Here is a 26740-nt window from a genome sequence, read left to right as displayed (position 1 = left end):
GACCAAGCAATCTCATCTTCAGATAATGTCTCAAAACGACGTGACGGGGCTAATAAAATTGTTTTTAATGTACAAATGGAAAAATGGATCCTAGCATTTAATATTTTATAAAGTCCCTATTCTGTTAGAAACATTTTCACTTCAAAAGCTAATTATATGTAGTAATAGTATCTAAAATACACAGTATTCGGGGCACCTGGGTGGTTCAGTCAGTTAAGCGTCCGACTTCGGCTCAGGTCATGATCTCGCGGTCTGTGAGTTCAAGCCCCGCGTCGGGCTCTGCGCTGACAGCTCAGAGCCTGGAGCCTGTTTCAGATTCTGTGTCTCCCTCTCTCTCTGCCCCTCCCCTGTTCATGCTCTGTCTCTCTGTCTCAAAAATAAATAAACATTAAAAAAAAATTTTTTTTAATAAAATACACAGTATTCAATTTTTTTTTTTTTTTAAGATTTGGGTAAATCTGGCATCATTCTGCTTGGGGGAGGTAATAGAGATCCTGAAAACAGGGCAGATGTTGTCCAAAAAGATAGAAATAATACAGAAGGGTGATTTTCAGTAACCTCTAGAGAAAGAAGGTGAAGGTTCTCCATCTAGCCCATCCCTGTCTGCCTGCCACAAAGATGCGGCTTTGTTAGGGCCAACTGTTTTGCTGAGCCACACTTATTGGTGAGTGCTCCAGGGTTAAGCAGGTCTCCTCGATTTTTTTTTTTAAGAGAGTGACACAGATAGGGTGAGTAGCAGAGGGGGCAGAGAGAGAGAAAGAGAATCCCAAGCAGGCTCCCAGCTGCCAGTGTAGAGCCCAATGTGGGGCTCAAACCCATGAAGTCACAGGATCATGACCTGAGCCAAAACCAAGAGGCAGACACTTAACCAACTGAGCCACCCGGGCACCCTGTCTCCCCTGTCTTCTAATCTTATAGGCCAGTGTGCTCTGCCCAATGTCAGGCCATTGTCAGCCCTGGGCATTGGGACCACACAGGGCTCTTTCTTGCTATTTTCTTCTCTGTGGGAGTACCGCCCGCCCCCTATCGGCCACCGCTCAGAGCTGGGGGCAGTGTTGGGTGGCTTTCCTCTGAAGCTGTTCAGGTTTAGGAAAGAAACAAAGGTCCTCTACAAGGTCAAACCTACCCTACCTGGGAGATCTATGCCGGCTCTCGGGTCCAAAGGCCAATTAACCATCAAGTGTTAGCAGGGCATATGAGTCAGGGCTTGATAGAGAAACAGAACCAACAGGATATGTACAGGGATATATAGGAGGAGATTTATTATAGGAATTAGCTCATGCAATTATGGAGACTGAGAAGTCTGCCAGATCTGCCAAAACCTGGAAAGCCGGTGGAGTCACTCAGTCAGAGTCCAAAAGCCTGTGAACCCATGAGAACCAGGGTCCAAGGGCAGGGGAAAAATGGGAGGTCAGTTCAAGCGGGGTGAATCCACCCTTCTTCCACCTTTTTGTTCTGTTTGGGCCCTCCATAGGTTCAATGGGCCACCTACACTGGTGAAAGCAGTGAGGTTTATTCAGTTCACCAATTCAAATGCTAACATTTCTGGAAACACCTCACAGGTACACCCAGAAGTATTTTACTGGCTTTCTGGGCATCCCTTACCCCAATCAAGGGGACACATAAAATCAACGATCGCATAGGGTGTTCTCTATCATTGTGCTCCAATGCTCTTTGGAAATCAAGTGAGCACATGGGGGCCAAGGCCAGTTAAGGGGAGTCCTGAAGCCACAACAACTTCCCAAAGCCATCCAACCTGCCCTTCAAACTGTGATATCTGAAAAAGAAGGAAACGGGAAAGAACTGAGTAGGGAAAGAGACAGAGAGGAGGGAGGACAATCTTCTGACCAGCAGCCAGTCAGCCTCCCAGCAACAGCTGTCTTGTACGGTGTCTGAACCCCCATCAGTGTGGTAGAGCCCCTCCTTAAGGAATGTGGTGAAAACCTCAAGACAAGGGAAAGACAGCCTGGCTACGTGTATGTGCACGACATGCCCCACGACTCTGTAACACAGACCACCCATTCAGACTGTATATTACCATATATGGGAGACAAGGGAGCAAAAATTGTACCAAAGGCAACCCCCACTGTGTTCGGGGATCAGCCTATTGGGTCTTAGCCTGCTGAGTCTGTGCTCGCACGAATAAAGCTGCTTCCTGGAAAGAAAAGCCTCGGTGTTCTGACTCTGTGTGTGACCCACTGCTACGTTACACGGGGGCTCGCCCAGGAGGTGGAGGCGGGGTTTCACTTCCCTTGTCACCAGGGTACAATCCTCAGGGCACCAGGAGAGGTAACCTTGCCTGGCACCAGGGGCCTGCTTGATCTGCAGGAGACTAGCCCCTCCTAGCAAACTGGGATGAGGGCCCCGGATGCACAAAAGAACCCAGTGAGGCCCAAGAACCAGCTCAGGGAGTGCTGCCCATCAGACTGGCAAGAACCCAGGTTGGTTTTTGTAGACCTGCTCCCAAGAGGCAGAAGGGGAGCCCGATCACCTCCCAGAGTTGCTCAAGTAGTTTCAGAAGGAAAGAAGCTGCAACTCTAAAGCACTGGCTGCTGGGCAGCAGGTTAGAGTCACTGTGTGACTGTGTGTAAATGAGACGGAGGCAGAAAGGTTCTGGCCTGACCAATGGGCTGCAGTGAGTGTTGAGTCCCGATCCACAGTTCCGTGGCGACCTCATACAGCTCAGGGCAGCATCAGACTTCCTCGGAGTCTGATCCGGGTCAGAGCTTAATACTGAACCTACCAATGCTAAGAGGTGCCTGAAATATCTCCAGGAGGAGAGCAGATAAAGCAAGTGTGCATCCTCTCCAAATTAGCCCCCCCATCCCCTTTTTCCCTCTCTTGTTCATGAAAGTTGTCCATTATGGGGAGGAGATGGGTACAAAGCAGAGTAAACCGACTCCCCTAGAGTGTATGTTGATGAATTTCAAAAAGGGATATTCAGGAGATTATGGTGTGAAATTAACTCTTGGAAAGCTCCGGATAGTCTGTGAAATTGATTGGCCATCATTCAGGGTGGGCTGGCCCTCCAGGGGCTCACTTGATAAGGAGCTAGTTGGCCAAGTATTCAGGGTCTTTGTCAGGGATCCAGGCCACCCCGACCAATTTCCTTATGTTGACCGTTGGCAAGACCTGGTCCTATCCCGGCCACCTTGGCCAAAAGTCTGTACTGAAGAGAACTGTAAAGTTACGATGGCTCATGTCACGCTTCCTCTAAATGCCGACCAAAAACTGAAAAACCCATACTGTTGGCAGAACCTGAGAGGACCCCACCTCCATATGCCCTCACTGTCACCTGCGCCTCCAGCCGCCCTGGCTACGGAAACCCCACCAGAGCCTCTCCTTAGTCCTGAGGCCTCGCCACCTCCAGCACCACCCGCCTCTCCGGATGTGACCGGCTCGCTCAGACCACCGGTCCTAACCCCATACACCCCTCCCAGAAGGCGATGAGAAATCGGGCCAGTGGAGACAGTCCCTCCCTATAGCAACACTGGAGAGTCCTACAGATGCCACTGAGGGAAACTAGGGGACCCATCTATTATGATCAGGAAGGCCAGATCCAAGGAGGCCGGCATGATTTTGTGGACCAACCCTTTACCACTACAGACCTCCCAAATTGGAAGCACCTACCCCTTCCTATCCGGAGAAGCCCCAGGCTGTGATTGAACTAATGCAGTCTGTGATTCAAACCCATAAACCTACTTGGATGGACCGCTGCCAACTCCACCTGACTCCCTTCGACACAGAGGAGGCTCGCCGAATTACCCAGGCGGCCCTAAAATGGTTAGAGGAGAATGCCCCAGCTGGGACGCCAGACACCCAGGCTTATGCTCGGGCTCACTTCCCTGGGGAGGACCCCAAATAAGACCCAAGTGACTGAAGTGTAGATGGAAGGCTTGCAAGGACTGAACAGTCTCAAGAAGCCCTTCTAAACAGCATGAAGGAAGCAGGGGGAGGGGGGAGCCATAAATATGAGTAAAACATCAGAAGTGCTCCAGGGACCGAGGAGAGCCCCAGCCAGTTCTATGAGACACTATGTGAGGCATTTTGTCTCTACACCCCTTTTGATCCAGAGGCTCCCATTAACCAGCGGATGATCAATGCAGCTTTGGTAGGTCAGGCCCGGGGGGACATCCGGCGCAAGCTGCAAAAGCTAGAGGGTTTCACCGGCGTGAATGTCAGTTGCTGGATGCAGCAACTAAGGGGTTTGTCAACGGTGACCGAGGAAGAACGCCGGAAGATGCAGAAGAAGGCAGACTCGTTAGCTGCTGCCTTGGTGGAGAGATCGGAATGCTCCCGGAAAAGTGCCCCGCAGGGACGGGGCCAAAAAGGGCGATGGCAGGGAGGATCATCTCGCCCAGGACCAAAGTTAGGACGGAACCCATGTTCCGTCATCGGGAGGACCACTGGAAAAATGAGTGCCCCCTGCGGCCGGGTAACTCTCAGCAGGGCCCCTAAGAGAGTGGCAGTCATGCATTGTCAGGGACAGCAAAGGGAGACACCAGGTCTGCACGGGGGAACCATAAGGCAGAACGAGAGGCAAGGGAGCCTCCTTTGCGGCCTCCAAAGGAACAGCGATCTGCGGCTTTAGCCGCCACGCTGCTCCCTCGTCCACTGGGCAGAATGGGACCCTGATTACTCAGGACACGAGAGCACCCGGCTTAAGAGTGAAAATGGAAGCTACCTCCCAGGTAGGTGGAAATTTGAAGACTGCCGAGTGGCAATTCCTGAGGCCCTGGCTGCAGTTTTTGTCAAGCGGTTCCATCAGGAAACCCACATTGGCCAGACAGCTGTCGAGACTACATTGAGCCGACATTTCTACATCCCTCGACTCTCCAGCACAGCCCGGGCAGTACATGAGCAACGTGAAACGTGTGCCCGGGATGACCCACGTCAGGGACCCACGGCCGCCCCTGGGGTCAGAGTTTCGGGGGAGCCCCATTTGAAAACATGATGGTGGACTTCACTGAGCTTCCCCAGGTCCGAGGCTGTAAATACCTGCTGGTGTTTGTGTGCGCTTTCTCAGGCTGGATGGAAGGCTTCCCCACTCGCACAGAAAAGGCACATGAAGGGGCCTGACTTCTTCTAAAAGAAATCCTCCCTTGATTTGGGATCCCTATCACCGTGGGACGGTCAGATAACAGGCCAGCGTTCGTGGCCGAGGCGGTGTGGCTGGTGGCAAAGGAGTTAAAGAGGAAGTTACACACGGCACACCGACCCCAGAGCTCCTGGAAGGTGGAACGAATGAACGGAACCCTGAAGCTGCGATTAAGTAAACTATGTCAGGAAACCCACCTACACTGGGACCAGGTGTTGCCAATCACCTTGTTAAGAATCAGGGGTAGCCCCACTAAGTAGACGGGGTTCTCCCCTTATGAAATCCTTTACGGGTGCCCTCCCCCCATTATCAAGGCCATTGGGGAGGATCTACATGAGATAGGCAATCTAACCCTAAGGCAATAGATGTGGGCCCTTGGCTCTACCCTAACCACCTGACACCAGTGGGCTAGGGAGCAACCTGTGAGTCTGACCACAGACACTTGCCCCTTTAAACCAGGAGATGCTGTATGAAGGAGTCAAATGTCCAACCCCTAAAACCCCTCTGAAGAGGCCCGTTCACTGTCATTTTGTTCACCCCCACTGGAGTACAGGTGGCTGAGATGGGTCCCCGGATTCACTACAGCAGAGCGAAGCCAGCATCTCGAAACCGGGAGCGCATTCCCGGTCCATCAACACCGTGCAAGCTGACCATATGAAAGAAGCAATGTGCAACTCCGGGAGACTGCAGCCCTGCGTCAGTCACTCCAGAAACTGACTGATCTACGCACGGCAGGAGCTTGAGGAATCGAAGGTCAGGTGCAACAAATAGACTGTCCTTGTTTGCTCTGTTTCCTTACTGTGATGCACTGTCACCCCTTGTTTCTCACTGTTACTGTGATTGTTGCTCGACTTTTCGCTATCGGATTGGCAGAGGCCACCCTAGCCGGCCAGTTGGCAGAGGCCACCCTAGCCAGCCAGTTGGCAGAGGCCACCCTAGCCGGCCGGGAGTGTGGTGAGAGGTTTCTGTTAGCACCTTCCTTTTGTGGATAGGATGCTTCATTGGTATTGGTTGCTTTTGACCTGCACCCCTTCTGTAGACCTAGATTCTTCATCACATGACCCATGTAGTCACATAACCAGGTCAGGCCAGGGAGTCACTTGTCGGGGACAGCAAAGGGACAGCAAAGGGTATGGACCTTACTGTACCATACCCACTTCTCATGCCAGGGAGGAGTCCTGGGGACCTGCAGACACAACGAGACCACCTATTCTATCTGCCAATGGGAGGGTCAATACACTTGCCTTGACCCACACTATTCCTCTAGTGAAGATTGGTTAGACGTCCTATCCAACCAAGGCTTGGGGCCCTTGGTCAGCTGGACACAAATTACTAACCCAAAATGACCAATGTCAATGCTGTTTGACATATGTGCAGTTATAGGTATTGGCCCAGAGGTATCTGTCATATGAAAAAAGCAGGCACTTGTCACAGGGGGCCCAAGGACTCTTGATATACCATGCGGAGGCTTAGACTGGGAACGGGAATACCAACAAGGACAAATACATGTGTGAGGAAAATGGTTTATGTGCCGCACACCTGAGTTTTTATGCCCCAGGTGGAGCCGTGTTTCATGGGCTCCTTGGAAAAAAGAAGGCACAACAGTGCTCCTTCAGAAGGGGGCTGCTACATCAGGTTGTCAGTCCAAGGCCTGTCACCCTGTTAATTTTACCGTCATTAACCCAGGTGATTCCAAATGGTAATGAGGCACCCAAATTGGCATCTAGATCCACGGGTGAGGCAGAGACCCAGGGATCGTGCTATAGTTCAAGAGAGACTACTGCCCATCCAACCATGTCCCATCAAGTCTTCCACTCCTTCTATGAAGAAATAAGAAGTAGCCCCCCCTCCCATTTCAGTCACAGCAAGGAACTTGTTTCTAGCTCTAGCAGAGACTATAGCCCAGACTCTGAAGGTCTCTTCTTGCTATGTATGCGAGGGAACCAACATGGGGGGATCAATGGCCATAGGAGGCTAGAGAATTAGATCCCCATGAACCTTATGATGGAACAGAATACCCCAGTCCTACTGCTGGAGTTTGGCTCCCCAAAACCTCAATTATTGGGAAAAACTGCCTGCCCAGTGGAGAAGAAAGTTCACCAACTCTGTTGAAAGCTTAACGTGCCTAGGCCAAAGGTTTTATAACTCAACTGCCTGGGAAACCCAATGGTGGGAGTCCCCAGATCACCTTGAGCCAGATCCCCACCCCTCGTCTAACTTCTCTCATCTCCAAGAGGCCTGGGACAATGTTGGCACAGCCATCGAATGGCGGGTCCCAGGTGGACTATACTGGATATGTGGAAGGACAGTCTGTACAGTATTTCCCACAGGCTGGTCAGGGTCATGTGTGCTGGGAACTATTCATCCATTTTTCTTCCTGCTCCTACTTGCCAAAGGAGAAATTTGGGAGTCCAAATGTATGGGGAAAGGGAGACTCAAAGGAAATGATGTGCCCTACAAATTGGCAATTGGAAAGTTGACGAGTGGCCTCCGGAGCATAGAATCCAATATTACAGTCCTGCCACCTGGGCAAAGGATGGGTCCTGGGGCTACCACACTCCCATTTACATGCTAAACCGCATAATCAGACTGCAAGCAGTTGTAGAAATTATAACCAATGAAACTGTCAGGGCTCTTAACTTGCTAGCCAAGCAGCAAACCAAAATGCACAATGCTATCAATCAAGTAAGTAACCTAAGGGAGGGAGGAGTTTGTAGAAAGTTTAACCTGAGCAACTGCTGCCTACAGACAGATGATGAAGGAAAAGTCATAGAGGAGATCACAGACTGAATGAGAAAGGCTGCTCATGTCCCAGTCCAGACCTGGAAAGGTTGAGATCCCGGGGAGTTATTTGGAGGATGGTTTTCAACTCTCGGGGGATTCAAAACCCTCATAGGTATTATCTTCTTGATTTTGGGAGCTTGCCTAATCCTACCTTGCCTTGGTCCCCTGCTTATATGGTCTGTCTCCAGCCGCACTGAGGTAATGGTCAAAAGCAAAACAGCCATGCATGTGATGCTATGGAAATATAAAACTCTAAACCAAGATGATGCTCTTTGACCCAAAATAGGGGTTCTGAGCATCAACAGGGGGGGATGTGATAGAGCCCTTCCCTAAGGAATGTTGTGAAAACCTCAAGACAAGGGAAGACAACCTGGGTATGTGCACATGGGCGACATTCCTCACGACTCTGTAACTTAGACCGCCCATTCAGACTGTATGTTACCATACACGAGAGACAAAGGAGCAAAAACTGTACCAATGGCAACCCCCCCTGCTGCACTCAGGGCTCAGCCTTTCGGGTCTTAGCCCACTGAGCCCGTGCTGGCACAAACAAAGCTGCTTCCTGGAATTGAGGGGTAATGGTGAGCACAACTAATATATTCTGGGTTTTTCCAACATAATTTAGAGATGTGTCATATCAGATGATGCATGATTGAGTGCTAGCTAATTTTTCAAAACTTCTAGAAGGGAGATGGTATGGAAGTGAGGAAGGGCAGGAGGGGAATTTTATAATTCATCAGACTTAGCACAACAGTTCAGTTCTGTGTGTTCCCCTACAAAGGTGTGTATGTTAAGCACTCTCCTTCCCAGGTGTAAAATTCTTACCTTGTGCTGATGAGGGAGCGTGGGCCAAGCTGAGGGCAAAGTACAAGCTAACAGCACCCTCCCCCAGGTGGGACATGTATGATATTCCTTGTACACTCACTCCCAGCTACCCCAAAACAGGAAAGGACAAAAAACAAATAAGTGTCTCTACCAGTTTACAAGAAAAAGGCAATCCCATCAATGGCCCAAAGTCCAGGAACTCCTATTCTCTTCATGTTAATGCTTTGCTAGAAGGAAAAACAACCTTAGCTTCACAGGACCTAGGCTTCCAGCAAGTCTTTAGCATGTACAAGTCTCTTTGGAAATTCCCTCCTGACCATCTCCTGGACTCCATAAAACGGTCACCCCCTATACTCACAATGCAGCTCTTCCTGGCCACGGGTCCTGTCCTCATGCTTTAATAAAAACCACCTTTTTGCACCAAAGACGTCTTCGAGAATTCTTTCCTGGCCATCAGCTCCCAACCCCAAGAGCCCCACCATCACGCCAAAACCTCATCAGTGCCAGGAAATTCACCTAAATGTCTAACCACATCTTTCCAAGTATGGAGGCTTTTGCCCCCAGAGAAGATATAACCAAAGTAATTTGATCAGTAGAACAGAAATGATCCATGCCTCACCCAGTTCATGGCAGCCTTCTGCTGCATTTTAAAGATGCTGGCATTTATTATCATTGATTACTTAGCTTTTAATTTGACATTTAATATAGCTCCTTGTCTCTGAGGCATTCAAGACCTACAGACGTTTCCTTTTCATGCCAAGTTAACATTTTGCCTTTCTTCCTGGCTCATCATTCTTAATCTCCTTTAAACACTGCCTCAAAGCCAACAGCTGTCTTTAGCCTTTCTGCCTAAAGTATTTCTGGTAATGATCTCTCAGGTTGCCAGTATATCTGAACTTCGATCCTCAATGACATCAGTCTTAGTGAGGCCTGCAATCCTTGGGGTCAGAAGCCTCGGCTCTTTATACATTCTGCAAGGCGTCTTATGAACTTACAGCCTTCAATAAATTACACACTGGAGCCATGGTCATCGCTTTCCATCTCTACAGTTGGAACTTTGGTCATCCCTATTTTATGGAGATCTCTTAAGTAGATCCATTAATTCTGCGGTAAGCATTCTAAGTGCAGATCAGCATCTGCACAGCATGATTTGCCAACTGATCTATTTCACAAAGGCACCAGAGGGATCTAATTTATAACACCCTTAAGGAGGACTGTGATTTGTTATTTCCATGCAGAAGCTGGAAACCTCTCCGTGGATCACCTTCTTTCTATACAGGAGCAACATTTACCTGGGCTGTGCCAAGCACCGTGCCCCTGTGGCTCCAGAGCCTGGGAGGCAGAATCACCTTAGAGGAGTACAGTGAGGTTCCTGGACAGCAGGCAGGAAGCCCACCCACGCCTTGATCTTGACCAGGGTTTAGCCGAGGCAGACAGACCACTGGTCAATGGTGAAGACAGAGGTGGGGATCCCAAGGGTCTCAGAAGAGGGCCCTGGGGCTGGAGTTCAGTTCTCACACATGGATGAATCGGCTCCAGGTTTGGAACCAGAGTCCTCCTAGTCTGGGTTCCCTTCTCCAGATGCTGAACATTTAATCCCGGTCAACTCACCTGATCTAACCTGAGTGAGACAGTCCCTGCCTAGCAACCACCCTTCCTGAGCCCCCATTTGCCATCTATGTGGGAGGCTAGCAGCACCAACCCCATAGAAGAGTTACGAGAACCCACAGCACAATACCTGGCACGGAAGAGCTCATTGGCTATAAGGTCGCCATATTTTATTATCGCTTCTTATTGCTTCCAAACTTGATTCTGGCTCCTTTGGCTGACAATCTTCAAAGGCTGGGAAACTGAGTCAGTCCTGAGGCTCTGTATTCCAGTGAAATACAAACAGGTGGCTCCAGCCAGAAAACTCACAAATAATTCTGGGAACCAAAATGTCGCTTCTCCTGCACTGGCTCCTAAGGTGGAGTTGGCGACTCCTTCCTCTTGTCACCTGAGAGTCCCCTGTGACAACACATGAAAGCTGAGTTTTACAACCCCCAGAGGCTACTTTTCCTTTAATAACCAAGTAATAATAACCTCAGCTCCCTCCCACGCCACCACAAAAGTCCCCCTATCAGTGTTCCCAAGAACATTCCAGAAGTGTACGCAGGGCCCATAGCTCCACTCACCCTCAGCTTCTCACCTAGCATACCTGGCTACCTTCTACCTGTTTCCTGCCATCTTACCCTAATTCTCTGCCATCTTCCCAGTGAACACAGCCTCAGAAACCACAAACACATGGGGTGCCTGGGTGGCTCGGTTGGGCATCCAACTTCGGCTCAGGTCATGATCTTGCAGTTGTGGGTCCAAGCTCCACATCAGGCTCTATGCTGACAGCTCAAAGCCTGGAGCCTGCTTCAGATTCTGTGTCTCCCTCTCTCTCTCTGTTCCTTCCCCACTTGCACTCTGTCTCTCTCTCTCTCAAAAATAAATAAAGATTTAAAAAAAAATTAAAAAAGAAAAGGAAAGAAACCACAAACACAGACCTGTTGCCAAAGATAAAGAAACACATAATAGAATTCAATGTGGGGGCGGGGGGGGGCAGAGGTGGATTATGTCACAGCCCCATGGACCAACTATTTCATGGGGCTTGCTCATTGGCCCCAAGCCAGCTGCCAGGTTGCTGGTTCACCCCAACCCCCACACCAAACCTCCAAGTTCATGTCCCTTGGTCACGTGATAAAACCTCTGCAGTCACCTGTACCCTCCACAGAGCCACCGTCCTTATGCAGAGGATGCCTCACTGCCCATTCCAGGCTTGGCTCATACTTTTATCTTTTCCACAGCCAGAAGCATCAAATAGTAATTTCCCCCAAAGTGGGGATCCCTGGGCCCTCAGAGACATCAAGCCTCCATCTCTGGCTACATAAGGAATGTGAAAACTTTGAATATCTTTCTTTCAAGGCTACAAGAATCCCAAGTACAATACTAGTAGCTAAGATGCCCCCAGTAGCACCCCGTAGAAGGGCTCACCAAAGGTCCCTTCCAAAACAAAGGCCTGTCTTCCCCCAACATTACTTTGTTTCCACCATGGCATAAAGAAACTTTAGCAGTTTTCAAAATAGCATTTCCCCTTGTCCTGACCACACATGGATCCCACCATTTTGTAATCTGTTTGTAATGTTCTACTTCCTACACTATGTCAGGATTTTGACACCTTTTATAACCCATGACTCCCTCCTGCTTCTCCATGGATCTCACCAAGGTTTTGTAGAACTTCGTTTTCTACAGTTTGTGTTTGAAATAGGTATTTGAAAGCATGTTTTTAAGCCACATACCCCTCCCCAGAGGTTTGTACCAGCCCTCCTGGCATCTGTTTCTTCTACTCCAGAGCCTGGGAGTCACTTATGTTCAACTGTAAGTTCCTCTAAGGGAGGCACTGTCATCCACTCCCGTGGGCCGCACTTTTGATCAGTCCCCAAGGGTAGTGGGCTCCACTCCTGAATATTTCCACACCATGAATCTTTGCATTCCTTTTTATTCCCTCTGCCGCACCTCACTTGAGTCCACCCCTTGGCAGCCACTCCCATGTTCTCCCAGACTCTACTCCTGCCCCTCCACAATTGGCCATCCACGCTCCAGGCAAAGCAAGCTTTCCAAAATGCAAATCTGGCCATATCACTCCTCAGCTTAAATGCTGCCATGGTTTCCCACTGCTCTTAGGCCAATGTCCAAAATGGCTCTCAAGAGCCTGCATGTCCTGGCTGCGGCCTACCCCTCCGGCATCATTTCTCAGACTGCCCTCCTCTTCCTACTCTGTGCTTAGCCAGGCTGGACCTGTTTTAATTCCTCAAATGTGTCATCCTCCCTCGTCTCCCATCTCCTGGGCATGCTAGTCCCAATGTCTGGCCCACGGCAACTCCTCGATACCCATATGTGGTAAACAGATGAATCAATCAGTTATTTACTATGCCACTCTCTATCTATCAAATTGCCTGCCTGACACAGGAGTAGTTTTCATTAAATGTTTGAAGAAGAGGAAGAGAGCTGATATGAGAAAAGAGAGGGACATAGGAAAGGGACTAGAAGACAAGTAGTATGCTGATTGACAGGAGCCACGGACAGATCAAGAACCTAAACAGTAGAGCTGGGGAGGGTGAAGCATGTAGGATAAAGAAAGGACAAGCCAGGGAGACAACAGTAGTCAGAGACTGGGAGTCCTAAGACCTTAGCCAGTCCCTCTGAGTTGGGATCTAGAGACAGGTCTAAGTTCCAAATGGTCCAGGTGGCCAAAAGGGCTTCTGGTCCCTTAGGTGAGTTATTGGAGCTCACCTTTCCACACATTGTCCTTTCCAGAAGAAGCACTGTTCCAGCAGAGGAAAAGGATGGAATCAAGCCTGGGCAGACCCTCGACTGAATTTATAAGCTTGACTTCCACCACCAGAGCTACACCAAGGTCTCATCAGCCAGCCTTTGACCAGGGGCTCAATGTCATTCTGGCCATGCTAAACTCAGAAAATGATATGAAAATAGCTAGGCCAAGAAACCAAAATCGAGATGGGTATCTCAAGGTCATACCCATCCATGAGGCAATTATATAGTCAAACTATTATACAGCAAAACAGCATGCCAACTTGGAGCAGCTGTCAAACTTTGTCTTCCTCCTAGAAAATGCATCTCCTCTTGCACTGTAGTAAATTTGATATCTGTGTATGAACATTGCTTTTAGAGATTCAGTCTGCATAAATTTATACTTCACGTAGAACTCAGCCTATGAGGGGAGACAGAAATGTAAACAGTAGATGTTCTGCAGTACGACAACACAGGGTCCTCCTCATAGCTGGAACTCAAATAATTGCTGCAAAGGAATGAATGAGTGGGTGTTAGGGTAGAGGTGGATCATGAGATCCAGCAGGGCACTGAGAAAAAGCATAGCTCATACTGGAAAGGAAAGTGAAGTCCTAGAAGCCAGAGAGGATGCCCTTGATGGTTATGATCTGGGGAGTTTGTTAGAGGAGTTTCTAATCATTAAAGTACTTATTGGAAAAAAGACTGGACATTACACAGAGTGTAAAGAAGAACACAAAACCCACAAACCCACCAATGGTTTAGGTAAATTCAAGTAGATGTGGGGGAAATGGGTGAGCAGGGATGGAAATGAAGCCAGTAAGGAAACTGGTCAGCTGGGCTGGGCTAGGCAATGAAGGAAGGGTATAGGGATTGTTCCTGGGAAGAAAGAATACCTCAGTTGGCCATACCATGGAACCTCCAGTCAAAGATGTGTTGAGACCTGAAAACCATCTGGGACCTCATACTGATCATTCAGAGAGAAAGACTGGGTAAAGGGGTATTGATGATTGATACTTCCCAACACTCTCCTAGGAGGCTGGAAAGTTTGTTTGGCTTGGAACACCCCACTCATTACACATGCAGTGGCCAAAAGCCCCTGTCAAATCATCAGGCCTATCTAACCAGAAAGACACAAGACTCCTGCCATCACCAGAGAGAAAAGAATATAAGCTAACTCTTTGCCAATCAAGTCCAAACTCACTTTTGGCACTTGGAGCGGGCATGTGTAGCAGGCAGAATAATATCCTCTGCCAAAGATTTCTATGTTTTAATTTTGGGGACTTAGGACTATGTTACCTATATAATGAGAGGGACTTAGATGTGATTAAGTTGAAAATCTTGAGGGGCACCTGGGTGGCTCAGTCGGTTGAGCATCCGTCTCTTGATTTCAGCTCAGGTCATGATCTCCCAGTTCATGAGTTCAAGCCCTGCATCACTGTTAGTGCAGAGCCTATTTGGGATTCTCTCTCTCCCTCTCTCTGCCCCTCCCCCTACTCTCGCTCTCTCTCTCAAAATCAATAAATAAACATTTTTTAAAAATCTTGAAATAGAGGGGCAACTGGGTGGCTCAGTTGGTTAAGCATCTGACTTTGGCTCAGGTCATGATCTCATGGTTTGTGAGTTCAAGCCCCACATCGGGCTCCACACTGGTGGTATGGAGCCTACTTGTGATTCTCTCTCCCTCTCTTTCTGTCCCTTCCTGGCATACTCTCTCTCTCAAAAATAAATAAATTAACTTAAAAATAAATAAATATTTAAAAAATATTCTTTATTAAAAAATTTTTAATGTCGATTTATTTTTGAGAGAGAGAGAGACAGAGAGACAGAGCACAAGTGGGGGAGGAACAGAGAGAGAGGGAGACACAGAATCCAAAACAGGCTCCAGGCTCTGAGCTGTCAGCACAGAGCCTGATGAGGGGTTCAAACTCAAGAACTGTGAGACCAGGACCTGAGCCAAAGTCAGATGCTCAAGCAACTAAGCCACCCTGGTGCCCCAAAATTTTTAAAAAATTTTTAAAATTAAATAAAAAGAAAATCTTGAAACAGAAAGATTATGCTAGAATATCAGAGTGGGCCCAGTATAATCACAGGGTCTTTATAAGGGAAAGGGGGAGGCAGAAGAGAGAGATTTGAAGATGCTAGGTGCCCCAAAATTTAAAAATTTTTTTAAATAAAATGAAAAGAAAATCTTGAAATAGAAAGATTATGCTAGAATATCAGAGTGGGCCCAATATAATCACAGGGTCTTTATAAGGGAAAGAGGGAGGCAGAAGAGAGAGATTTGAAGATGCTACACTGCCAGCTTTGAAGATGGTGGAAAGGGGCCAAGAGCCAAGAATAAATGCCAGCAGCTTCTAGAAGCTTAAAAAGATAATGGAATGGATTCTTCCCTAGAGCCTCCAGAAAGAAGTCAGCTCTGCTGATAACCTTGACCTTAGCCCAACAAGACCCATGCTAAACTTGGAATTATAGTAAATTTATGTTATTTTAAGCCAGTAAGTTTGGGGCAATTTGTTACAGCAACCATAAGAAACTAATACAGCATGTCCTTGTTGCATACAATTATCTCCACATTAAAGGACATATTGCATTCATGGCTCCTGCCCAGAAGGTTCTGGTAGGGCCCCCCAGTCATGTGACAATCAGAAACACCCCCCATGTTTTCAAATGCTCACTGCAGCAAAGGGAGCATCCAGCCCATTTGAGCACAACTGCTCAGAGGACAAGCAAACCTTTCTTTCCTGCTCCCAACCCCTCAAGCTTCCATCACCTCTGTCATTTCCTCTCAGTGCCAATTCTTTAAATTAAAAGGCTCCTAAAATATCCAGAAGAAAGAAATGGGGCTTGGTAGCAAAGGTAGAAACAACGGGTATACCTGGACAGAAAGACATTCATCCATTTGATTCAGTTACACACATTTGCCTCTGTATAGATGTCTGTTTCTATATATGTGCTCAACCAAGTGCAAAGACATCACTTATAGAAGGTTCTGCACCAGCTGGAGGGAGTCAGCTAAAATGGCAGCAGCCAGGCTCCCTGATTTGACAGCATGAAATCCCATCAGCTCCCCTCCAGCAAGCATCGCTGCCTGTCTCAGAATCCAGAAAGCACAAGATTTTCATTCTGGGCATAGAGAAACTGGAAAACAACAGAGCAAGCTGGAATTCTCACTTGCATGGTCTGCTGGATGAAATGATGCCTTGTCGGTGTTCCCTTTGGTTTTCCTCCCAGACCTGCACACCAGAGACCAGCCCTGCCTTAGGTGGATTGCTGACGACCCCTGTAAAAAGCCTGCCATTTGGACATCCCTTGCTTGCTAATATTCCAGATACTAGAGCAGGGATGTGGAGAAATTCAGGTGGCTTATCTCTATCTTAGCTTCCAGGAAAAGAGCTTCACAGATCACACCATTATTTCCCATTAGCCTAAGAATGGTACCCATTTCTCCCTTAGAGAGAGGCTCTATATAGATAGGTAGTGGTTTCTGAAGCCCCATAAAAGAAACAGGAATTCAAAGATATTTTTTTTCTGTCTTCAGCTAACATTTGCTGCATGCTTCTTTGAATTATTCATTATTAAAATTACGCCATCAGCAAAACCAAACTATGTCTGTTAAGGGAAGTTTACCCACAGAAGTTTCAGAAAGTAGAATATGGATTACAATCACCGTGCCTTTTTTTAGCCTAATTATTTTTCCCTTACAATCCAAACATCACCGTGGTTAATGCTACAGAAAAGCAAAAGCTAATTGATTATATATATATATATATATATATATATATATATAGTCACTGGAATATACTTTAATGCTCCACGGTCAACATCTGTTACTCTCTGTTACTTTTCTTAGGTTCAAGAGAATTTTCAGCTATGTCATATTGTTAAGCTTCTTCAAAGGGAATATCATCACCCAAGACATATGAACAAAATTTTTTAATGTCAGAAAAGTCTTATTCTTATGTTTCCAAAAAGAGTCATGGCCAAGTTCTCACTGGGATGCTCAGGTTACTCTAACTGGGTCTCTACACCTCTCTGCATCAGGTTCCCCAGGCCCCCCAAATAGGGCATACATTGTGTACTCGTGCAGCCATATGCATATACACATACAGAGTTGAATTGCTTTGGGACTTCACCTTTCTGCCTTCAGCTTAGATTGGAATCACAGGTTAGGATAAGTGTCAAAAAGAGAAAATCTATCCTACTCCACTTATTCCTACATCCCAAGGACGTGACCTTGGGGAAAGATGGTCTTTGTTAAAATGAATGAATGAATCAATGAATGAGGCCAAGGTGTGGAAAATACCACAAGGTTTTTTATGCAAGCTCCACAAGCCACGACCTGTGTGACCTTCGGCAAATTGCTTAACCTCTCTGTGTCTGTTTTCTTATTGGTAAAATCTGGATAATCTTAGTACCAACTGCACAGGGTATGTGAGAATTACATGCACGAATACATGAAAAGCACCTTTAACAGAGGAAGAGATATAGTAAATGAATGGACAGGTAGAGGATGCATAGATAGATTTTTAAAAATAAGTCGTTGCTAGAGTAGCAGGCTTCAGAGATCAATCAGCCACTCAACAAGGATTGATTTAGCACGGAGGAAAAGGCAGGCTCTGGGCTTGTTGCTATGGTTATGATCATAACCAGTCAAGCTGGGTTTTCAGTCTCACAGAGCCCTCAGTGCAGTCTCCCCAGAACGCATGGAGTTTCCACATAACTGACATGCTCAAACCATCGCCATCTTGATGTGGACTGAGCAGGATATGAGCTGCTGGCTCAACTATCTGTGGGAAAAAACACAAGCATAACAAGATCGTGGGCACATTACAGGCTTTAAGGCTGATTGGCTTTAAAAACACTCTAATTGAAGGCATACTGGAGTCATTACAGACAACTTTAAATGGTCTATCTGTCATTTAAAAAAAAAGTGTAGTGACTCCCCTATAAAAGTCACTGTTCTTTGGCACCAGGATGAAAATTTGATCACAGTGCACCCAAAATTAAATATTCACAAATAACATTACCATCATTCCTACAAAGCCGGCAGAAACAGTACCCTATCCAAGGCACGGTCTCGAGTACTACCATTTCTAAAATGTGAAACAATGGGCAGCCTTCATGAGGCCCCTGGGGATCAGGCTTACGTTAATTGGCATCACCCTTTCTGTCATCTGTTAAAAGCCACGTCCATCAACCCTCAAACCCCTTCTTACAGGATGTAGCTTTGGGAACAAGGCGGGATTTGTGTAGCACAGGAACCACGATCTGTAAACCAGGCTCTAGAAGCTGGTCTCTGTTTCAGCTGACAAACACTCACCACCAAGAGAGTTTGTTTATATAACTTATCCTACAGAAGTCTCAGGATCAATCCAGCAATGCAGAGATTCCAAAAGGTATGGCTCCTGGTACAAGAGCAACCAGTTGCATTTTCTGCAAAGCTTAGAGGCACATTTGCAGCTTTGTTTCTGAGCAGAAGCACAGCTTGAATATTCCACTGTATGTACGTATATGTGTATATACATATGTGTATATGTGTATACATATACACATATATACATACATATCGCATTGTCTTTATCCGCTTATCTGTTGATGGACACTTAGGTTGTTTCCATACCTTGGCTATTGTGAATAACGCTGCAATAAACATGGAAGCACAGATATTTTGATTTCTTATTTTCATTTCCTTTGGATATACACCCAGTAGAACTGCTAGATCCTACAGCAGTTCTATTTTTAATTCTCTGAGTTACCTCCACACTGTGTTCTATAGTGGCTGAAGCAATTTACATTCCCATCAACAGTGTACAAGTGTTCCCTTTTCTATAATGGCATTCAATTTATATAATTGTACTATTATATATAGTACAAGTGATCCTTATCACAACTCTGTTGAAGCATGATTATCCCCATTCTGTGTGCAGAATACATTTTCTAATTCACCATTATCCTCTACCATAAAGAAATGGAGATTTCTAGAAAGAAATTTTTCCAAGATTCAGAGTTAGGGTGTCACCCCAGTGTATCAGCCTCCAAAGCCCATGTTCTAGATCAATGCACCTGTGGTTAACGGTTTCTTCAGTGCCAGCTTTAAAACAAAACAACAAAAAAAACCCATATTGAAGCATTATAGACATGGAATAAACTACACACCCATAAGGAATACATTGTAAGTCTTGACATATAGACCCTTGTGAAACCAACAAGACAATCAAGGTAATAATGTCTCCATTACACATCACAAAAGTTTCCTTGTACCCCTTTATAATCCTTCCTCATATGCTGCCCTATCTCCCACTCCCCACAACTTGCTGTTGCTGTCACTCTAGTTTACATTTTCTAGAATTTTATATAAATGGAATCCTATCATACCATACTATTTCTGTGGTCTGGTTTCTATCACAAGGCCTAATAGCTTTGAGATTCATCCATGTTGTTGCATGTATCAATAATGCATTACATGTGTTGCCGAGTCCTACTTCATTACATAGACACACCATTTGTTTTTCCATTTACCTATTGACGGATAATGGGTCGTTTCCAGATGTGGCTGTCACAGCTCAAGATGCTCTCAATATTTGTGACAAGTATTTGTATGGACTTCTGTCTTCATTTCTCCTGGGTAAATGCCTAGGAGTGGCTAGATCATAAATGTGTGATTCAGTTTTTAAAAAAATTTTTTAAATGTTTATTTAATTTTCAGAGACAGAGAGAGCAGGGGAGGGTCAGAGAGAGGGGGAGACACAGAATCCGAAGCAGGCTCCGGGCTCTGAGCTGTCAGCACAGAGCCCAATGCAGGGCTCCAACCCATGAACCGTGAGATGGTGACCTGAGCCGAAGTCGGACACTTAACCGACTGAGCCACCCAGGCGCCCCTGTATGGTTCACTTTTAAAGAATCTACCAAACTGGTTCCCAAAGTCCTTTCTCCATTTCCTATTCTTGCCGGCAGTGGATCAGAGCTCCAGTTATGCTACGTCTTTGCCAACCGTTGATATGATCAGTCATTTCCAATTTTGAACATCCCAAAACGTGTGTGATAGTCTCTGTTGATTTTAATTCACATTTACCTTCATGATGATAATGGTGAGTATCTTTTCATACATTTATTGGCCATCCATATATTTTCTTTAGTGAAATGTCCAAATCTTTGCATGGTTTTTATTGGGTTTTGTGGTTACTGAGTTTTATGAGTTTTAAAATTATTCTCTGGACATAAATACTTTGTCAGATTGATTTGTAAATGTTTTCTCTCCTTAGCTTGCATTTTCACTCTTAAGAGTGCCTATCAAAGAGGAACCATTCTTAACTTTGGTAAGGTCTTACTTTTACGGATTGTGCTTTTGATGCCCTTTAAAAAAAATTCTTTGCCTGATCCAAAGGTGCAAGTATTTTCTCCCGGAAGGTTTACAGTTTGGTGTTTATAATCCATTGAGTTAATTTTGTACATGTGAGAGGCAGGAATCAAAGTTAGCTTTTTAAGTAGAAATGTCTAATTGTTCGACATCATCTGTTGAAAAATAATTATCCTTCTTTTGTTAGATTGTCTTTGTAGCTTTATCAAAAACAAATTGTACACACACGGGTTATTACTGAACCCTGTTCTGTTCCATTCACTATTTATCTATCCTGATGCCAATACCACACTGCCCTGGTTGCTATAGCTTTGAAATATGTCTTGGGGCGCCTGGGTGGCTCAGTCGGTTGGGTGTCTGACTTCAGCTCAGGTCATGATCTCGTGGTCCATGGGTTCGAGCCCCGCATCAGGCTCTGTGCTGACAGCTCAGAGCCTGGAGCCTGCTTCCGATTCTGTGTCTCCCTCTCTCTGACCCTCCCCCACTCACACTCTGTCTCACTCTCTGTCTCTCAAAAATAAATAAACATTAAAAAAAAATTTTTTTTAAATATGTCTCGAAGTCAGGGAGTATAAGTCTTTCAAATTTGTTCTTCAACAAAGTTGTTTTATTTATACCAGACACTTTGCATTTCCATATGAATTTGAGATCCACTTGTCAGTTTAAGAAAAAAAAAAAGTCTATTCACATTTTGATTGGAATTGCATTGAATTACCTTATCAATTTATACAACAGCAACAACAACAAATTCCTGGTAGACTTTCAATGGATATAGAATTCTAGGTTGTTGGTTTTCCTCTCAGTATTTTTAAATACTGTTCCATGGTCTTCGGGTTTGATCATTTACAACAAGAAATCTGCTATCATCCTTGTGTTTGTTCCTCTACATGTAATATGTATGTTAAAAAAGTGTTTTTCCACAGGAATAATTTTAAAATACAAGTAACAACCATAAAATGTTTTCCGTCTGTTCTATTTGCAAAGATCTGAACTATTGTCTAGCTGGGAAGACACGGGCACTATGTGCCTTGTTGGTGGGAATACAAATTAGTGCTGATTTTTGCCATGGTAATTTGATACAATCTAACCCCAACATGTCTGAACCCTTTTACTTTTCTCCTAGCATTTTTCTCTAGAGATATATTCAACAACTGTGGAAGTATACAAAACCACATATGGCCACATTGTCTGAAGTTAAAATTTCAAAATACAAATTATAAATAGATTTTTAAAACATGAGTTTACATATCAAGAAAATCTACCCTATAAAACAAGTGGACAATGATTATTGGCATGGGAATATGTATTAGTAAAGATACTTTTGAGTATACATAGCAAGAAACACAATTCACACAAGATTAGGAGAGAAAAGGAAAAGTTATTAACTCCTATAACCCAAGGAAAAGAAATATGACTGAACAACCCAAATATAAGAAAAGAACAACTACCAAGACAATAGACAAAAAGCTGGAGGGCTATATACCAAACCATAAAAAAGATGATCTCTGCAATGTGGGACTGTGGAGAATTCCCACTTTCTCCTTTACACATTTCTCCAGGGTTTCAACGTTTACCACATGAGTAAGAAAAAAATTCCTGTTTCAAAATAAAACTTCAAAAAAGTCCAAAATCTTATCAGGCTCTGGGTATGAATTTTTCATATTTGCAGTGAAACATTATTGAAAATGTTTAATTTTTAATAATCTGAAGGAAAACATGGAAATGTTTTCTTCAAACTCTTTTGGAGTCCTATCCTTCAACGAACTAGCTTGACAACTCAAAGCACTACCCTCCTTTATACAAAATATTTAAAAGCATAGCTATTTGCCAAACAGCTTCTGGAGAATTTAAACTCCAAATGCTACCACCACCACCCCCCTCCCCCACCGCAGTGTCCTAAATGCCTCAGCAACATTTTATAGACAAGAAGCAATGCGTACCCCGCTCACATCCCCTGCCTAGCCAGGAAATTTTCAGTAGAACCCACGTGTAACACGATGAGCCCTCCATGAGGTCATGGTAGCGCGGGACATGTAAGCAAAGAACACAACTTCCAGCATGGCAGGGTCAACGGAGACGTCCCATCCCTGCCCTACGTGCACCGTCATGGCGGAGGTACGCCGGAATTTTACATTTTAAATTCTATCACAGGACCAAAACAGAGGGAAAGTGGCACTGGGTTTCCTTAGGCCATTCAGCTGAATATGTGAATACCAGTCTCGAAGCTTCCTACGTTTTACTTGTTTATGCTTTTTCATTTTTATCTATTCTTCAGCTGTTCCTAGCACTCACCCACTCTTCCAGAGTCCACCAAAAGGGCTCCAACACTAGTAGCTAGAAGGTATTTGGAAAGAGGGAAGATTTTTCCTGTCTCTCCTTGTTTCCACATACAGGGACATCAGTCAGAGTAATACTCCCTGCCTCTCCCTGACCTTCACTTTCCCTCCCCATGGGAGGAGAAGGGGCTTCGCTGATGGTTGGGGTTGGGATAAAGACTTGCGTGTTGTGTCTCTGCTTCTTTGCTTTCCCTTGGGACCTGCATTCCTACAATGTGTAAGTGCTTTGGTCTTCCCCTGGGGAAAAGCTGAAAGCTTAGCAGTAGAAACTCTGCCCATGCAGACCAATCCACGGTTTTCCAGAATGGGCTGGACTAGATGGTTAAGTCTGCCAACTTGGGGATTTACAATAGGAAGCTCCAAGGCCATGGTGTTTCAACTGCTCTAAGAGTCCCAGAGCTGACATTTTCCTCTAAACCTGCCTGATTTCTCGATTTCAGACTGACTCAGAATTCAAGTGAGGGAATTTTTACCCAGAAATCTCACTTCTAGAATTTACCCTGAGAAGCCATCTCTACGAGTAAGAAACGGCATATGCACACAGTATTCATTGCCGTGTTGTTTAAAATAGCAAAATATTAGAAACAGTTCAAAGGCCTATTCACAGAACACTGTTGCACAAACTTATGGTACCATACACATAACTGTAATGTTAGCCATTTGATAAAAATGAGGAAGATCTGTATAAAGTGATATGGAATAACTTCCAGGATGTATTATTAAATGAAAAACACAAGATTCAAAAGAAATATTTAGCATAGGTTTTGCAGAAGAGTAAAGGGGAAGAATACACACATACATACATGTATGTATTTACTTCATTTTTCACAAACATAAGGATTGCTCAAAATCTAATAAAAAGTTATCTAAGGGGAGAACAGGAATAGAGGTAGAAAAAAATAAAGATAGCGAGGAGTCTTGACTATACCTTTTGCATAGTTTTGACTTTTGAATTATATAGCTGTTTTTCTTTTTTTAAATATTAAAAATTAAATTAAATTAATATTGAACCAACAGAATGAAAAACAAATTATACAATTGAAGACAGACACACATTAATATAACTGTATATCAAGTTGATAACAATGCCATATAGAAAAGATCAGGAATTAATTCAAGTAATTTTTTATAGCACAGTTCTTTGACTGCATAGACTTCAGATAGATTCTAAGCACACAAAGAACTGCCCCAAAATCGTGAACTTTACTTGGTGCTTTGTCATAGGCAGTGATATTAACATAATAATCCTGAAACTATTTTCTGTGTATTTAAAGATAGAACAAATTCATAAATATAGTGAGTTGCAGGAAGGCCAGTTAGCAAAAAGGAGAAGGGAGATATAAATATTGAGTAACAGAGAGTGAGAAAGAAACCTATGGTATTCTATTTGAATTAGTGGTATCAATATAAGCTCATGAGTTAAAATATCCTTTTCTCCCTAGCTCTGTCCACTGAAAGGTCTAGAATCAAAGACAGCCTCGCAGCAATAAGCATACCTAATGTCCAGTTCTTCTTCTAGATATTATTCTCTAATAAAAGGAATCAGAACTCCTTGGAGAAATGGCTGATTCCATATCTGAGACAGGGAAAGTAGAAGATGAGCCTGGACCATCTTGTTAGGCAAAAACAATAAGGAAATGTTCGAATGAAGAGACATATCAAAAGAACACTGGAGTCAGCTCTAAGGACTCCATTGGTCAAACTTGGAACAAATTGAGCAAAAAGGAAATTATATGTTAATTTAATAATAAACCCAGGGGCACCTGGGTGGCTCAGTCGGTTGAGCGTCTGGCTTTGGCTCAGGTCATGATCTCACATCCATGAGTTCGAGCCCCGCGTCGGGCTCTGTGCTGACGGCTCAGAGCCTGAAGCCTGCTTTGGATTCTGTATCTCCCTCTTTCTCTCTCTGCCCCTCCCCTGCTAACGCTCTGTCTCTCTCTCAAAAAGCAAAAAGCAAAAACAAAAACAAATTAAATTTAAAAAGTTTTTTAAAAAATAAAAAATAAACCCATTAATCCAAACTACTACTTAAAAATAAGTGAGGGAGATCTTTATAGAAAAATGTCAGCTAAGAAATGTAAAAGGATAGAATTAGAAAATTACTATTTTTTCACCACTGATGTAATTATTGATTTAGGCTAGGATCATCTATGGATGTTAAAATCCTTGAGTGAAATTCATGGGGTGAAAGCTTATTGAGGATAGGATATTCACACAGTCTCAAAGCACCACCCCATAGATTATGGATTAAACAGGGAATTGTTACAATGCCGTAATCTGGAGACGCACACTAGAACTAAGTGATGGAATCTGCCCTTACTACCAGTGGGACAAACTGTTAGCCGTGTGCCCCTTGATGTGATGCAACAGGAAGAACACAACATCACCTCTATGGTATTCTCAGGAAGAATGTTTCATTCTATTTGATCATAAGGAAACATATAGGCAAATCCAGATTATGGAACATTCTACAAGACACCCAGGTCAGGACCTTCCAAGTATCCACGTCAAACAATAGGGAAACTCTTCTCGATTAAAAAGAAACTATAGAGATATAATAAACAAATGCAATATATGAAAAAAAAGTCACCTACAAAGGGCATTACTGGGTGACTAGAAACATGGATGCTAAATTGTATGCATTTTAAATTTGTGGATACATTGTGTTGTGGTCATATAAAAAAGTGTTCTTATTCACAATGAGATTTTTTTATATACATGGGGGGAAAGGGATGCCACTTACTGTCTCCCTAAAACTCCAAATTATAATACCTAAACAGATAATACCAATTTATTCTGACCTAGCCAAAAACTACTGTCACGTCCTAGCTTGTTGAAGTGTTCTTATCAACATTCCCAATAAGCATCACTTCATTACTCTCGTTTTTTTCTTTATTTCTGTCTTACCTTTCCTGTGGGACAGGGAACATGTCTTCTCATTTGTACTCTACATGGCCATACCGTATCTTATCAGCTCAAACACACACAAATTCTTACTGTGATTAGTAAAATTTTTATCTTTTCTGAAGTTATTCACCAGCACTAATTATGCCACATAACTGTGGTACCCCCTATTAGGGCATCATAACCACCTGTTTCATGAAGACCTAATATTGACTGAATTCATCCTTTCAAAAATATCTACCTAATACCAATTATGTAGGATGATCATTGTAAGTATAATTCTTTCCAAAATGGAACCAGCCCCCTTTTGCCCCCTTGGAGCCCTCTGAAAGATCTGAACTAGAAAGGGACACAGGATCATCTGCCCTACTCATTCCCAAACCTCGTAGCACAAAAGAATCTCTCTAAAGCTTTGAAATATCCCCGAACATTTCAAACATGCAGAAATGCCACATATTAAATTAGCCAAGTACCCAGCACAGATCATTTTTGCATTTTGTCATTTTTTTCCAGGTTTTCTCTGGATTTTTTAATTTTACATAAAAAATCACCACATATACATTTCTTTTTTTTTTTATTTTTTTTTGTAACGTTTATTTATTTTTGAGACAGAGAGAGACAGAGCATGAACGGGGGAGGGTCAGAGAGAGGGAGACACAGAATCTGAAACAGGCTCCAGGCTCCGAGCTGTCAGCACCGAGCCCGACGCAGGGCTCAAACTCACGGACCGCGAGATCATGACCCGAGCCGAAGTCGGCCGCTTAACCGACTGAGCCACCCAGGCGCCCCACATATACATTTCAAATATAGTGCTGGAGTCCTCAGAAAATGAGGGCAAACAAGGCACAATCTCTGTTCTCAATTTAGTGGGAGAGGCAGACAGGTCATTGCAACACAAGATGATAGATGTCACGATAAATACAGATGATAAGAGGCACATAACCTACCACTGAAGGGGGCTGGGTCCCATTTTGGAAAGAATTATACTTACAGTGACCATCATCTCTTGAATACTATGAGCACCACAGTAGAGACTCTGCTAAATCAAGGCTGCCTTGAAATATCTAAGGTTGTGGTTACACTACTTCCCATGGCTATGCC

This window comes from Panthera tigris, chromosome D2 (genome assembly GCF_018350195.1).
Source record: "Panthera tigris isolate Pti1 chromosome D2, P.tigris_Pti1_mat1.1, whole genome shotgun sequence".
Classification (NCBI taxonomy): Eukaryota; Metazoa; Chordata; class Mammalia; order Carnivora; family Felidae; genus Panthera; species Panthera tigris.
This window is presented reverse-complemented; position numbering follows the sequence as displayed.